The sequence below is a fragment of the Rana temporaria genome, chromosome 2 (genome assembly GCF_905171775.1).
Source record: "Rana temporaria chromosome 2, aRanTem1.1, whole genome shotgun sequence".
Classification (NCBI taxonomy): Eukaryota; Metazoa; Chordata; class Amphibia; order Anura; family Ranidae; genus Rana; species Rana temporaria.
The window spans coordinates 86,480,214-86,497,050 of NC_053490.1; the positions used below are offsets into that span (position 1 = coordinate 86,480,214).

The 16,837-nt window shown below is 48.4% G+C and overlaps 1 protein-coding gene across 1 annotated transcript in view; it reads left to right on the top strand.

Annotated features, from left to right (window-relative positions):
* The window catches only part of LNX2 (ligand of numb-protein X 2), a 195,674-nt gene that overhangs the window by 143,860 nt on the left and 34,977 nt on the right, over positions 1 to 16,837 (top strand). The gene's annotated exons all lie outside the window — the stretch shown is intronic.

Below are 16,837 nucleotides of genomic sequence, written 5' to 3' on the forward strand. Positions count from 1 at the left end.
GGAGATTACATTTCTGGGGGGCGTTCTGTACATCTATGTACAGAGCACCTCTAGGTATTACTGTATATACTCGAGTATAAGCCGACCCGAATATAAGCCGAGGCACCTCATTTTACCACAAAAAAATGGAAAAACGTATTGACTCGAGTATAAGCCTAGGGTGTCCATCTGCATGCCTCACTGTGCCCATGCCTCACTGTGCCCATGCCTCACTGTGCCCATACCTCACTGTGTCCATGACTAGACGTATTGGGTGGGCTCCTGCGCTGTATGGGATAAAAGTGAAGGGGAGTGGGCCAGAGAAAGGGACAGTGGGGTAAGTGGGCGTGAATACTGCAGCAAACACCAAGAGTGTTGTCCTCTCAAGACAAAAGAATTGATACTGTGTAGATGTGGAAGTGTCTGCGCTGTACAAAAACTGAACTATAAGGGGGATATAAAAATAAAAAAGGAGGGGAGTGAAGTGACAAAAAATCCGTGGACAGTGGGCCGTGAGATAATAAATATATTGACACAGTGGGGGTAACCCACAATAAGACGTGAAGTAAGTGTGGTCTAGCCTAAACAGTGTGTCTAGAACACGTATAAGGAATCTTCAAATTATCAATGATAAGTGAACAGTTCAAACAAAAAACTTCCCAAGCAATTAATAGAAATAAACAAAAATCCGATTTGGTAAAGCTTGAAAAAAAGGAAGAAGTCTTGTGGACAGTTATCTAGTACAGTCCAACAAACAAATAAAGTGACTAATAAATAGATAAGTGAAAAAAAATTGAATTATATATCACACTCAGGTGAATGGAGGTGCGTGCTTGGGTAGGTTCACACAACGTGTACCCTTCACCAATAGTGAATCAGAAGGCTTACCTCTCTGCTCACATACAAACCCTGAGACAATCACTGTACCAGCAGGATGTTAACTGGATCTCTGCTTATCTCGATCGTGGTGCATATATATAAAGATAATGGTGTGAAAGTTGTAGCTTTGTCTTCTTACAGGCAATAAGTAGACATAGTGCCCAAAATAAGTAGTGGCTGATTGTCCACTTACACTACTTACAAAAGTGTATGAGGAGCGTGTGCCTATCTCCACGAGCGCCGAGCTCGTATCCCAATCTTCTTCCAGCTGTCAGTTTCTCTTTAACAACATATGAGCCGTCCGCTCATGATGAGATGTATGGGCGGGGATGGAAGAAGAGAGGGGGGGCACATCGCATAAACCAGGCAGCAAATGAATTTAATAAAACAAAAAAGTAGGTAAAAGACTCACATGGGGCAGTCTCAGGGCGGTCCCGTAGCAACGAACGCCGCGCTCGTCCACCGTCCGTCAGATGCTGCTCCTACTGTGTACTCTGTGTTTCCCGACGCGTATTCGTCACACCACGTGACTTCATCAGGGGATGGTGAAATAGAGTACTAGGTCCTGTTTAAATAACGTCTCACTAATTGGGCATAGCAGCGGCCATTTTGTTGAAGTCCACGCCATGTAAAATGGCGCCGGCGTGGGATTCGCCAATACATGGCGTGGACTTCAACAAAATGGCCGCTGCTATGCCCAATTAGTGAGACGTTATTTAAACAGGACCTAGTACTCTATTTCACCATCCCCTGATGAAGTCACGTGGTGTGACGAATACGCGTCGGGAAACACAGAGTACACAGTAGGAGCAGCATCTGACGGACGGTGGACGAGCACGGCGTTCGTTGCTACGGGACCGCCCTGAGACTGCCCCATGTGAGTCTTTTACCTACTTTTTTGTTTTATTAAATTCATTTGCTGCCTGGTTTATGCGATGTGCCCCCCCTCTCTTCTTCCATCCCCGCCCATACATCTCATCATGAGCGGACGGCTCATATGTTGTTAAAGAGAAACTGACAGCTGGAAGAAGATTGGGATACGAGCTCGGCGCTCGTGGAGATAGGCACACGCTCCTCATACACTTTTGTAAGTAGTGTAAGTGGACAATCAGCCACTACTTATTTTGGGCACTATGTCTACTTATTGCCTGTAAGAAGACAAAGCTACAACTTTCACACCATTATCTTTATATATATGCACCACGATCGAGATAAGCAGAGATCCAGTTAACATCCTGCTGGTACAGTGATTGTCTCAGGGTTTGTATGTGAGCAGAGAGGTAAGCCTTCTGATTCACTATTGGTGAAGGGTACACGTTGTGTGAACCTACCCAAGCACGCACCTCCATTCACCTGAGTGTGATATATAATTCAATTTTTTTTCACTTATCTATTTATTAGTCACTTTATTTGTTTGTTGGACTGTACTAGATAACTGTCCACAAGACTTCTTCCTTTTTTTCAAGCTTTACCAAATCGGATTTTTGTTTATTTCTATTAATTGCTTGGGAAGTTTTTTGTTTGAACTGTTCACTTATCATTGATAATTTGAAGATTCCTTATACGTGTTCTAGACACACTGTTTAGGCTAGACCACACTTACTTCACGTCTTATTGTGGGTTACCCCCACTGTGTCAATATATTTATTATCTCACGGCCCACTGTCCACGGATTTTTTGTCACTTCACTCCCCTCCTTTTTTATTTTTATATCCCCCTTATAGTTCAGTTTTTGTACAGCGCAGACACTTCCACATCTACACATGACTAGACGTACGTTTACAAAAAATTCTCCTGCGCTCTGGTGTTTTTGTTATGGGGTAATGCAGTCCAATCGTAAGATAAAATGACAGGTCTTGCAGCCCTCCTCTGAACCATGGGTGTTCACAGACTGAGAGAAAAGACTTTTCTTTTTTCTTTAGACTTACGTTTAACATGGGAGTATATAGAAGGGGTGCCCAGCTTTGAATAATGTGTGCTCCCTGGCCGTAGGTCACCCAGACAGCAAACATTTCACGTATAGAGGAGAACTGGGGCTACATGTGTGCCAATTTTGGGGTTCAGGGGACCTACGGCCTGCCAGTACCGGGTCCCCAAATTTACCTGAGAAATTACCATTTAACATGGGAGTCTATGGAACAGGTGCCTGACTTTGAAAAATTGGTGCTCCCCGGCCGTAGGTCCCCCAGACAACATACTTTGCACTTGTAGAGGAACAGTTAGGCTATATGTGTGCCAAGTTTGGGGTTCAGGGGACCTACGGCCAGCCAGTATCGGGTCCCCAAAATCCGGGAGATCAGGCGCAAAAAGGTGACTCGAGTATAAGCCAAGGGGGGCATTTTCAGCACCAAAAAATGTGCTGAAAAACTCGGCTTATACTCAAGTATATACGGTACATTTAATTTAGAGAAAATTAAGAGGCCACCGACTATAAAGGAAAGGTTGTTTTTAATAACAATAAATTATAATATGGCTTTAGTAGCAAGTGTATATGCTATATTTTATTTTATTAGTATACTTTTTTTCGACTAAAGTAGGGTTACTATTTAAACCAGAAAAGGACAACAATTTTGCAAATTTGATCACAATGACAATCGGGTAGATACTTGATTTGATGATTTTCCAGGTTTTCTCTGTTGTTCATCCTATTTCCTTCACACTGCTGGTTCTCAGTTGATGATTTCCAAGACTTCTATGCTAGGCCATTTATGGATAATAGAATGGTGCTCCTATGAGTACTCGTAAATTGCTATTGATGAACTTAGTCCTCTCTACCAAATTAATCAACAGCCGGCTAAGCAAGAGTGATGCTGGAAGTTCAATTGAAAAAGACCACCCCCCCCCCCCCCCCCCATCCATTCTATATCCATTCACTTCCAGCAGATATTTTTATCTTCTCTGACAAATCTATTTCATTATTATCCCCAGCAACAAAGATAACATAGGCCCATGATAGTCCATTACACTGCAATAATGATATTATAGAAATGATAGAGAAAGCCGGTAATAACATCAGAACCTGAGATTGGGAAACTTTTAACCTTTGACATGCTCCAAATTTCTACATTACTACCTCCATTATTAGAGAGCCATAGAGATCATAACTTCAGTACATATTTATTGGTAACCTTACAAGCCCTTTCAATGCAATTTGTGTTTGTTTCCATAGCTACCTGCAAATGTTCTATAATACCATTATACTATGCTCCTTTTACTAGAGATGTGTCAGATTAGTCATATTTGTATTTCCATTCAAGTCTATGGGATGTTGGTGCTCCCGGCACTAGATTTGTAACACCGGGGATGAAGATGCCTGTGCCGTCAGAGGGACCTGAAGTTAGAGGTTATTGAGGGTTCTAGGAAGGGGAGCGGGAGGAACTTTGGCTAAATCCTGAACACATACTTTAAATAAATGGAATAGAGATTCTGAGATTCATTATTGATGAAAACCGCTAAGCTTTAAATCAGCTAAAAATGTGTCACATAACCGAATCATTTTATAACCGTGGAAAACTATGAAGCCCCATACACACGGCTGGTTTTCCGGATGGGAAAACTGGGAGGAGAGCTTTTGGCTGGGAATCCCGGGCATGTGTATGCTCCCTCGCAGTTTTTCTGATGGGAAAACTGTCAAAATCGGCCGAACAAAAAAAGAGATCCTGCTCTTTTTTTTTCCGCCGGGTTTCCTGACTGACGTTTAGCCGTCAGACAACCCGGCAGTGTGTAGCAAAAACCGGACATTTTTGTCAGTAAACAGGTATATAGCTGCATTTTTTTAAAATAAAACAGACACTAGAGCACTTTACAATAATAAACGGAGGATGGTGTAAAAAAATCAACAGTCATTTCTGCAGCAGGAGGGGAGGGGTCGGGCATGGACATGGAGCTGACAGGTAAGGAGGGAGGGGGGAGAGGACAGGAGCTGATGGAGGCATGTAAACTGACCGTGTTGTCAGTGCTCAGCAGCCATGATATACCGTGGTCAGGATCAGCCGGTATTTCAGGTGATACAAGGGGCCAAATTACACAGCGCAAGCACAAGCTTTTAAGGAACACAATCCATTTTTTTTTTTTAGGGTAATGCAATAACGTGCAACATGTGCATTGTTTCCTTGTAGTGTGCAGTCAGCATGCACGCTAAATCAGGCTCTCAGCATTCCTGCATGAACATTTCCAGGCTGTGCAAACAACCTTTTGTTATTCTAAGGAAATCCCTGTGTGTTTGTCTGTGTGTCCATGTGGGGAAGTGAATCTAAGGGGAGTGGTTTATTAATCAGCTGCTGCACCTACAGGGCTCTAATGAGGAAAGCTGCTAGGCCTGCATCCCTTTAGATGTGATTTCCTATTGGGAGTATCTCACCAAGAATTACATGTTTGCTGCAGGGAATGCCTGAAATCTGAATTGTATCTTCGTGCAGACTTGAGGGAAAATCAGTGAGCCAATTACACAAGCAGGAAAAGCTGTTTCTGGGGGGCGGTGTTCTGTAGACATTTTTAGCTGGATTTAGGTAGAAGAGCGTAAGGTTAGGCAGGCGTAGCGTAGCTCATATATGCTACGCCGCCGTAAGTTAGAGAGGCAAGTGCTGTATTCAAAAAGCACTTGCGTCCTAAGTTGCGGCGTAGCGTAAATGTGCCGGCCTAAGCGCGCCTAATTCAAATTGTGAAGAGGTAGGCGTGTTTTATGCTAATGAATCGTGACCCGATGTGATTGACGTTTTATACGAACGGCGCATGCGCCGTCCGTGGACATATCCCAGTGCGCATGCTCCAAATTACGCCGCAAAGACTTATTGGTCTCGACGTGAACGTAAATTACGCCCAGCCCCATTCACGGACGACTTAAAAATTTTGAAATTCGACGCGGGTCCAAAGTCCATACTTAACATTGGCTGCGCCATCTTTTTGGTGGAATATATTTAGGCCTGAAAACGGCTTATGTAAACGGCGTATCTTTACTGCGACGGCCGGGCGTACGTTCATGAATACGCGTATCTTGCTGATTTACGCATTCTAGGCGTAAATCAGCGTACACGCCCCTAGCGGCCGGCCTAAATAGACAGCTAAGATACGAAGGCGCACACGGTTGTATCTTAACTAGATTTAAGTGTATCTCAATTTGAGAATACACTTAAATTTATGACGGCGCAGATTCAGAGTTACGACGGCGTATCTACTGATACGCCGACGTAACTCTCTCTGAATCTGGCTGTCTGTCTATAGAACACCTACAGGTAGCCATATTGCATTTTACAGAAAATTACAGAGCTGCAAATTGAAAAGCAATGGTAATTTTTTATAACATTAAATTACAATATTATTTGTGTCGCAATTGTATACGCTAAATTATTATTATTTCTTTATTTGCAATTTTTTTTCCCCACGAAAGTGGAGTTACCGGTTAACCAAAGGGCATTTGCCAACCAAAACCGTAACTGAACATAGAAAGCAAGTGCTCTAACACTTTGTATAATTCAGTCACTCAGGCCCCGTACACACGACCAGTTTCCTCGGCAGAATTCAGCTTCCGACCGAGTTTCTGGCTGAATTCTGCCGAGAAACCCGGCCGTGTGTACACTTTCGGCCGAGGAAGCCGACGAGGAGCTCGGCGGGGAAATAGAGAACATGTTCTCTATTTCCTCGTTGTTCTATGGGAGCTCTCGGCCCGCCGAGCTCCTCGGCGGCCTCAGGGCTGAACTGGCCGAGGAACTCGATGTGTTTGGCACGTCGAGTTCCTCGGCCGTGTGTACGAGGCCTAAGAGTTAGCCCTAGTTCACTGATGCAATTTCAGATACAACTTGGATTACATTAAATCGCATGATAAGGGAAATAACTTTGGTTTCTTTGGAGCCTGTTTACATCAATGCAGCACAACTGCGTTATGACCTGGAAAGGGTCCTGTGCTACTTTGTTGCAATGCAGTGCGATTTTTGGCCACATAAAATATGCAAACCACATGCAAAAATGAAACCAAATTCATATCAAGGTCGCGCTACATAATCGCATTGCAAGTCATTTAAAATCGCATGGCAGTAGTTAGAACCTAGCTTTACAGAGAATAATTTTTTTTTGTTTTTTTTAATATTCATATTACCTCTTGAAATCTTCCACTGACACTGTCTGTTTTTCCCTGTTCCTGGTACCTTCTTAGCAAGGTGTGTGCTATGGTGGTATCCATGCAGACACTCTGTGCCTATGGGCACACACAGCTCTGTTAACCATGCCCCAATCCCTTCTCACAGAACTTTGACAGTTTACCAGTTCTTGGATATAACGGCTTTTTTTTTTTTTTTTTTTTTCCAATGAATCTTTTATTGAGGTTTTCAAAATAAACAGGTGCTCTCAGAGCCGACATTTGCGGGCGCAGCCGCTATACATAACATAGGCTATTAAAAACTGCCTTAACAACATGGAAAATATGTAGCACTTAGTTCGAGTGCATAATCAAATACTCATGTACAACGAACCATAATAATAATCCTGCACCTTTTTTTTTTTTTTGCTGTATCTCGTAGATCCTCTGAACCACGGGTCAGACTGAAATCGGCGTAGCACATCATTGGTGACCTCCACCGTGTGTCTAGTATAAAGAGGATCTATTGTAAGGGGGGGGGGTGTGTGTGTGCTGCTGGTGACCTCTAGACCCTCTGACCTGCAAGTTAAGTAGTCTCCTCCCGGGGATTGTTGCTCCTCCGGTTGGGGGGGGTTATATGGAAAGGATGTTCCGCCACAGCCATGTGGGGGGGGGGGTAGGCGGCGATTTTGAAAGGGCAGGGTTGTCACGGACACACCTGACGAAATTCTTCCGTCGATGTGAAATGTTTCCAGCAGGCCCACGTCTCATTGAACCTTGCTGGGTTGTCGTTCGCCTGGTGTATAAGATCCTCCATCTCCATCATCTTTTGGAGACGGTGAAACCAGTCAGCAATGGAAGGGGGGTACGGGGAGAGCCATTTATTCGGGATGCACATTCGTGCTGCGTTTACCATGTGCATGGCCAAGGATCGGTTGTACCCCCTAGGGAGATTTTGGGCGTGGTGTAGTAGGAACTGCGCGGGTGTGAATTCCAAAGTATCTGTTGTCACCTGAGCGATGAGTTTGTGGACCTCCGTCCAGTAGGATAGGAGGGAGGGGCACGTCCACCAAACGTGGAGGAAGGAGCCCGTCTCCTGGTGGCACCTCCAGCACACCTTCGATAGTGTGGGGTTGATCCTGTGGAGTTTGAGCGGGGTTTTGTACCACCTGGAGAGGAGCTTGTAAGCATTTTCCTGCGTCTGGACATTAACCGACCCCTTGTGGGCCCGTCTATATATGGCTTCCCATTCCCCCTCCGTCAGGTCGAGTGACAGGTCCCTTTCCCACTGCTGGTTTGCCCAGTGAGTTTTGGAAGAATGTGTGTGGAACAATAGGCCATATATAATGGATATTAGGTGCCTCTGCGGTCTCTTGTTAGAGCATAGACTCTCAAAGGGGGAGCATGGCTGTGACCACTGGGAGCTTGGGGCTGTCCTGTCCAGAAAGTGTCTTATTTGGAGGTAAGTCCAGAAAGGGAAGACGTCTTTGTTTGTCGTGGTCGCCAGCTCCGTCTGGAGCCTTAATCTGCCCGCAACAAAGAATTGGCCTGCCAGTACAGTCTCGTGTGGCCAGTCGTCAGAGAGAAAGTTAGGGTTCATACCCGGTGGAAAGTCGGGGTTCTGACGTATGAGGGTCAATGGGCAGCAGCGGTCCGACAGCCTATGTTTAGTACAGGCCTCCCGGAAGGCTCGTAGGGAAGGGAGTATGAGAGGGTGGTCATTACATGCGGGTGGGGTATTAGCCTTTGAGATCCATGGCAGGTGGGCCAGTGGGAGGGGGGAGAAGGATTGTTCAATCCCCACCCAGCTCTTCCTCTTCCCATTTGCGGCCCAATCCACTATCCTGGTGAGGCCACAGGCCAAGTTATACCTGTGTATGTCTGGGAGCCCCACGCCTCCCTGCAATTTAGGTGTCGTAAGTCTCGCATAGCTCAAACGGGGGCGGGCACCATTCCACACAAAAGTGGTGCATGCCGTCCTGTAGGAGGAGAAGAAGGCAGGGGGTAACCTGATAGGAATCGCTTGCATGGTGTACAGTAATCTCGGGAGAACGTTCATTTTGACCACTGCTATCCTGCCGAACCACGATACTGGTTTCGGAGCCCATAACTTCAGGTCGGTGACCACCCCCTGAAGCAGTGGGAGGTAGTTGAGAGGGTATAGGTCTGTTAGAGAGGCGGGAAGCTGGATTCCCAGATATTTGATGGCTTTACTGTTCCATTTGAAGGGGAAATTCAGTTGGCATTGGTCGCATACAGATTTGGGCAGAGAAATGTTGAGAGCGGACGATTTGGATAGGTTGATCTGAAAGTTGGATAGGAGCTTAAACTCCTGGAGGTCCGCCAGAAGGTTGGGTATGGTCGTGATGGGGTCCCTAAGGAAAAGGAGGATGTCATCCGCGAACGCGGCCATTTTGTAGGTGCGGTTCCCAATCTCAACGCCCCTGATCGTCGGGTTAGCTCTGACCCATCTCAAGAAGGGCTCGAGAGTAAGCACAAAAATCAAGGGAGAAAGGGGGCATCCTTGTCTGGTCCCGTTCGCAATGGAGAAGGCGTCCGATAGGTGGCCGTTCACGCTGACTCTAGCCGTGGGGCCCGAATAGAGCAGGGCTATGTAATTCAGCAGAAGCGGCAGGATATTAGTAGCTTTGAGAGTCGCCCGCATGAAGTCCCAAGCCACCCTATCAAACGCCTTCTCCGCGTCGAGTGAAAGAAAAAATCCCGGGGTCTTATTGGAGGTGAGCCAGTGGTGTATGTTTAAGGCCGTGGCGGTATTGTCCCGGGCCTCTCGGCCGGGGACGAAGCCGGCTTGGTCAAGGTTCACGAGGCCTGGTAAGTATGGGAGAAGTCTGTTCGCGATTGTCTTAGCGAACCACTTAAGGTCCACGTTCAGGAGCGATATTGGTCTGTAGTTGGTAACTACTGCCGGGTCTCTATCAGGTTTGGGGATGACCACTATGTGTGCCGTGAGCAGATCTCGGGGGGGGGGGGGGTCTGGCATCAGAGGCAAAGGCCGTCACAAAAAAGGGCGTCAGCACTTTAGCGTAGGTCTTATAGTATCCAGTCGTCAACCCATCCGGGCCCGGGCTTTTGCCCGGTTTGAGTTGTTTCAGGGCCAAACCCACCTCTGTGCTATCTAGGGGTCTGTCGAGGTCCGTTCTGGCCTCTTCTGATAATTTGTTGGGGCCGTACTGGCTGAGAAAGTCGTCTATGAGTCTCTGTCTCGTGTCTTGGGTGTGTGAAGAGGTCTGGGCAGGTAAATTGTACAACTCCGAATAGTATTGGACAAAGCGTTTGGCGATGTCTGGAGTGGATTCAATTTTGTGTCCCTTTTCGTCTGTCAGATAGTGTACGCTGGCCCTAGCTTTTTTGTCTTGTAAGGCTTTGGCCAGCATCTTGCTCGCTTTGTTTCCGTGTTCGTAGAATGATTTCTTGGCTAAAGTGTAGTTACGTCTAATTCGTTTGTCTATGATCTCCAGGAGCTCAGCACGAGCTTGGCTCAGCTCCTGCAGTGTCGCCAAAGCTTGCGATCGTTTATGTGCGGCCTCTAATTTCTTAATCTTGTTAAGTATTTCGTTGTAATGTCGACGTCTGTCTTTGTTGCGCCTGGCAGCCGCCGCTATCAGAAGGCCCCTGACCACGCACTTGTGGGCCTCCCAGTTGAGAAAGGGGTTCGTATCCTCCGGTCTGTTCTCCCTAAAGTACAGTTCAATAGACGTCTCTATGTCCTTAGCTAGGATCGGGTCTGTGAGCAGGGATGGGTCGAGCCTCCATACCTTAGTGCGAGGTCGGCAAGGGGGTAGGGAAATTGTCGCCGAGATCGGGTGGTGGTCGGAGAGGAACATAGGTTCTATCGTCGCGGAGGTCACCTTGGGTAGATCTTCCTGGCTGATCAGTATATAGTCGAGTCGGGAGTACCTGTCGTGGGGTGATGAATAGAATGTGTAATCTTTCCCTGTAGGGTGGAGGGCGCGCCATGTGTCGTGTAGGAGGAGGTCTTGGAGGGTCGTTTTAATCCGTCTTAGAGCCCTAAACGGGGTGGACGCTGTGCCTGTGGACGTGTCTAGCGTGGGATTAAGGGGCACATTGAAGTCGCCTCCTAATATCAAGATGCCGGCTTTAAAGGGGGTCAGTATGTCCGCCACCGAGTTAAAGAAGGTCACTTGGCGTGTGTTCGGTGCATACAGATTAGCCAGCGTGATTGTATGATGCATGTATGAGCCTTTCAGCAGTAGGTACCTACCCTCCGGGTCAACTACCGTATCTGTGAGTGTGAAGGGGCAGTGTCTGGCAAACAGTATTGAGACCCCCTTAGTCTTGGCGTGCGCGTTCGTGGCATGGTACGCCGTTGGGTAGTGGAAGTTGTGCATTTTGGGTATAGCACCGGACTTGAAGTGCGTCTCTTGTACTAACACCACTTCCGCTTTAGCTCGGTGCATAGCCAAAAGGAGTTGGGCTCGTTTTTCCGGTAGATTCAAACCTTGTGCGTTCACAGAGAACACCCTTAATGCAGGGCAAGCATCTGTGTTAGTCAAGTCTGCCATAATGTTTGTCCTATCTCTTATCAGGTCTTTCCGGGGTCAGGAGGGGGTGTCCGTACTGTGGCGGGGTCGGAGCTAGGTAATGGGTAGGTTTCCCAAGCTCGTTCTCGGTGTTAGTGGTCAGAGGTTGCGGTGTGGAATGGGGTGGGTTGCGGTCGCTTTCGCAACCCTTCCGGGTAACTGTAGAGAGGGGGGGGGGGAGGTTGGTCAGGTAGACCCCCTGAGGGGGAGTAGTGTGGTTACCGATTTGGTGGGGAGGACAGGGTCTCCCCACCTTCCTACTGTATTATGAAATCGGTCTGTTGCGGCCGAATGGGGCGCCCACGTCTAGGGGTAGACCTGAGCCCCACCACCCGATACCGCTGGGGGGTTGGTCGATTCCTCACCGGGAGATGTCCGATGGTATGGGGACAGTTAGAGTGTCAGGTATGTCCGAATGTGATCCGCCACCTCAGAGCAGTGAGCCCTGATGACGCACAGGGGATGGTGACCAGAGGGCACTCATGCTACGGGGCATCCGTGTGTCTAGCGCTCTCATTGGCAGATCCTATCGATGAGACAGAGGGGGGGGCCTTCCCTTACATGTTTCCCTGTAATCCTGCATCTCCGAGGGTTAACCCGCCCCCGCACCTTCGGTCGTATTCATGCCCCCCCCCTCCGGCGCGCCACCCCCAGCACCAGGGGGGGCCCGGCCGAACCCACCCCCCGCCAGCCGCAGTCGCGGGGGCGAGGGAGGACTCGGGGGGGGGGGGGGGGGGGCGACGGACACCGCCGGTAACAGTCATCAGCATCAATGCTCAACCTTGCAGAACATAACATTTTGCCCAGCTCTCCATACGATTGCTACCTTTCAATATTTTACCTCGGCCTCCGGGCCTCGCCCCCCTACAGAATAGTCCCTATCCTGGGACCTAATGGAGGCATGTTTAAGTCTCAGGGTCCGTTCTACAGCCCGCTCCAGCCGTCTCTGCTTCGGTTCTCTCAGTGTCGCGGCCTTCCTTGTTGTCACGTTCCGTGTCGGTTCTTGGGAGGCGTTCCTACGGGCCGGGATAGTCCGGTAGTTCAATCGTGTGCCCTAGCTCTCGGTCTGCCTACGGGCGACTAGTCCGGGGCTTGGATCAGGCCCTCAGGCGGGGGGGGTAAGGAGTCCCCGTGAGTTCAGTTGCCGCAATTCCGACTTGGTGCTGGGTAAGATGAGTTCGGATGGGCCCCGCAGGTAGCGCTTTTACAGGTATTAGAACTTGGCCGTGTCCGCGGTAAAGCGCCGGTCTCAGTTATTCACGCGGCCCAGTTTCCCGGGGTCGCGTCCTCGGCGTCAGGGTCGGGGCTTCGGCCATCTTGTCGTCTCGCCGGAAGTGGTCATCTCTCGCTGCGCCGGAAGAGGGGATGTAGGGCATCGTTTCCGAGGGTGTTGAAGGTTGCGGTGCATCATGGACTATGTAGTTCAAGGGCCCAGGGTGATCTCAGGGCATCCACCCATTGATTGAGTCGTCCAATCAGCTTCGTTCTATTGCGGCGGGAGGTAACGGGTATAGGTCCGGAGCGTGAGGTACGGCGGGCTTGTCTCCCGGAGGCAGTATGGGCAGTCAGCTGGTTTGTAGTAAAAAAAGAAAAGCAAAACTGCAAAACTGTAGCTCGCATGACTAAGCCACCCAGTCAACTAGCCAACATGGCAACAGGGCAGTAAAATCGCCCTTAACAAGGTGGGCAACGTGGTGTGTGGGTCATGGCTCTATCAATAGTCTCTCCGGGCCCTCCTCGCTCCAGGGGAAGACAGCGGGTCGCGATCTTGTCTTAGCCCCCCCGCGTGAGCTGGAGCGCGGGAAGCCGATGGGGAGCGCCTCCTACGGGGATTTGAGGGCTGAGTCTCCATTTTTTCCGCTTGGGGCCCAGGCCAGCGACCCACCGAGCGGCGGTACATTGTGTACCAGTCCGGGACTGCCACAGGCGGTATTTTCAGGGTCTCGAAGAAGTGCGGGAGGTCCTCCGGGACCTTCAGGAAAGCGGTACGGCCCTGGTGTGTGGCCGCTAAGCAGAAGGGGAACTTCCACTTATAGCGGATGTTCTCCGCTCTGAGGGCATCCAGGATAGGCTTAAGGTCCCTCCGGTGTTTCAAGGTAATCCCCGAAAGGTCTTGGAACAGTTGGACCGGGGTACCCTCGTGTTGGATGCGTTGTCCTCTGGCTTGCTTCAGTATGTCTTCTTTCAGGCAGTAGTCAGGGAGACGGCACACAATGTCTCTGGGGGGGTCGGTGTCCCGGCCCCTGGGACGCAGCGCTCTATGGATCCTCTCCATGGCGATCTTGGTGTCCGGGGGTCTCCGGAGGATCGAGTTGAAGATGCCGGTCACCTCCCTTTCAATTTGGTCGCCTTCAACCACCTCCGGTAGCCCCCTCACGCGGATGTTATGGCGGCGTCCTCGATTCTCGAGGTCCTCCAGATGGCAGTTTACCTCACGGAGTTGAAGAGTGTGGTCATCTATTTTGCGCGTAGAGCGCTGGAGGACAAGACCGTGATCTTCCAGGGTGTTTTCCGTTACAGTCACCCTCTCTTCCAGCGCTTTGAAGTCCAGGCGCAGATCCGCTATGTCCGCCGCCAGCGCCTCTTTTATGTCCGTTGCCACGGCTTTCAGGTCCGATATGGTGATGGGAGCGGATGCTTCCCCGGGCGCCTGTGCTGTCTCCGGTCCCCCGAGAGCCCTCGGGGGGGAGGTGATCTGCGTCTCGGTCAGGATGATCTCTCGCTGCTGTGGTGAGGAGGCGATGGTGTGTGAGCGGCCTTCACGTGGTCCCTGACGAGACGCCGCCATGTTTCCTCGGCCGGCCCGGAACATCTCGGGTATGTTGTGGTCCGCTGTGCCGTTCGGTTCCCGAGGGGAGCGGGAACGGGAGGCCGAGGATTGCCTCGATGCTGTACCCATGTTTTGGGTTAAGATTTGTGGTTACAAATTGCCGCTAATGGTCGCTGAAGCTCTGAGGTGACAGGAGCTCGGTAATCAGGCAGCCATCTCCTAGCTTGGCTCGGCCACGCCCCCCGGCTTTTTTTTTACTTTATTTATTTTATTTTTATCTGGTGATCCTGCCAGTAAGTCTGTTTTTCAACTGAGCAAGCTGTCCTGCAGGTGTAGCAGTTAGAGGGTTGAGACAATCCATTTACCAATGACAGCGGTGCTTACAGTGGTTGGCTTTATATTTATTTTATTTATTATCACAAACGGGAAAAAAACTTGCTGTAACTGCTTGAAAAGTGTTAGCTGGAGTTTGGCTTCAATTTGTTAGTGTATCTAAATTTACTAGCACATCTAACCCCCCCCCCCCCCAGACTGACAATGCTGCTACCCAAATGTGCCCCCTGTGCTCCTTCATCCAAAGTGGGGGACACTAACCCAGGGAGTGTTTTACTGTCAGGATCACCAGGTGAAAACAGAAGGGGAAAAAAGCCTCAAAAGAAAATGAATGCAGCCACCACATCTATTGATTAATAAGCTGCAATATATTATTTTTTTGGTTTGGGTTTAATACTACTTAAATCATTAAAGATATTACAATTTTTTTTTCTAGTACACCTCAGGTACTAGCTTATTTCACAAAAAAAAGCAATAGGATGAGATGTTATGAGGATGAGTTTATTACTTCACCCAAGATGTGGCGACCAGCAGTAGGGCATCAGGAATGGGACCAGGCCATCCCATATCTATATAAATCAGGGGTCCTCCAGATGAGCAGACACAAGAAGGAAGACAAAAGAGGGGAATAAACGCCCCAAGGGAGATCCTTCTGAGGGTAGTATTCAGTTAAAAAAAGGTTGGGAAAAGTAAGTCTAAAAGTGTAGTAAGCATATACTCACATTCATAAGGTTGCTGGATACCTGTCCTATGGTCAAGCAATCTATTTTAGCACATGTGGAGAATATGATTGTCTCCGCAGAGTGTAGGTGGTCACACTCAATGCTCGTCTGGGTTATCCTGCAAACTAGGTTGTGATCCGATCCGGTGAACAAAGGTAGATAGAATAAGGCCACAAAATGAAACCAGTGTGTGATCAGCAGAGGCGCCCATTCAATAAAAAGGTGCTTCCAAGATGATTCTTCAGGAAGGTTGGTATTGATCAAAAAAAGCAAGATAAAACCCAATCAATGCGTTTCGTGGTTCTTTAGTGGCACTTCATCAGGAAAAGGTGTAAAGTACACTATAATGCGTGGGATCTGGATGCATTCTTTCAGCTCAGAGTATACTTTACTCAGTACTGTATTGAGTAACCAGTATACTCTGGGTGGAAGGAATTCCCAGATCCCACGCATTATTGCAGCTTACCAATATTTTCGCATCTGCAACAATAAGGATCATTATCTCGGACTAGAGAAATGCCTTACTTTGATAGAAAATTGGATGACGAAGAGTTACCTTAAACTCAATGGCTCAAAAACAGAACTTCTCCTGTTTCACGCCAACCAAAAGAGATCTCCCGCACCAACATGGACACCGCCGCCCCTTCTGGGACAAATCATCACCCCTAGCACCAAAGTCAAAAGTCTGAGTCATTTTTGACACCCACATGACAATGGATGCACAAATAGGGTCAGTAGTCAGCGGATCCTACCATCTGCTGCGCCTACTACGTAGACTTGTTCCCTTTACCCCGAAAGAAGACATAGCAGTTGTGGTGGGAACAATTATTAACTCCAGACTCGACTATGCAAATGCCCTTTACCTCGGACTCCCAAAATACCAAATCTCTCATCTGCAAGTCGTTCAAAATACGGCTGCTCGACTAGTGACCGGAAAAAAACCATGGGAATCAATCTCGCCTTTACGGAGATCCCTTCATTGGTTGCCAGTAAAAGACAGAATTACTTTTAAGGCACTTTGTCTAATGCATAAGTGTGTTCAGGGCAATGACCCCCAATATCTATGCGAAAAATTAAAAGCTCAAAACCCCAATCGCGTCCTCCGATCCACCGACCAAAATCTACTCCAGATACCCAAAGCCAGATACAAGTCCAAAGAAGAACGAAGATTTGCAGTCCAAGGACCCAGACTATGGAACGCTCTACCACCCAACATCCGAATGGAGGTGAATCACCTGGCCTTCAGAAAAAAACTCAAAACCCATCTTTTCTGAAGGCAAATGGACAGTAGGGAACGCATACTAAGCGCCCAGAGGCGAATTCAGTTTGCATATGTTGCGCTATATAAGTTTCTCACTCACTCACTCAACCTGTTTTCATGATCAAAAAATACAACTTTCTTGAAGAATCCACTTGGAAGCACCTTTTTATTGAATGGGCGCCTTTGCTGACGCACACTGGTTCAATTTTGGGGCCTTATTCTATCCCATATCTTCTAAATGGCCCAGATCTCATCTTTGCT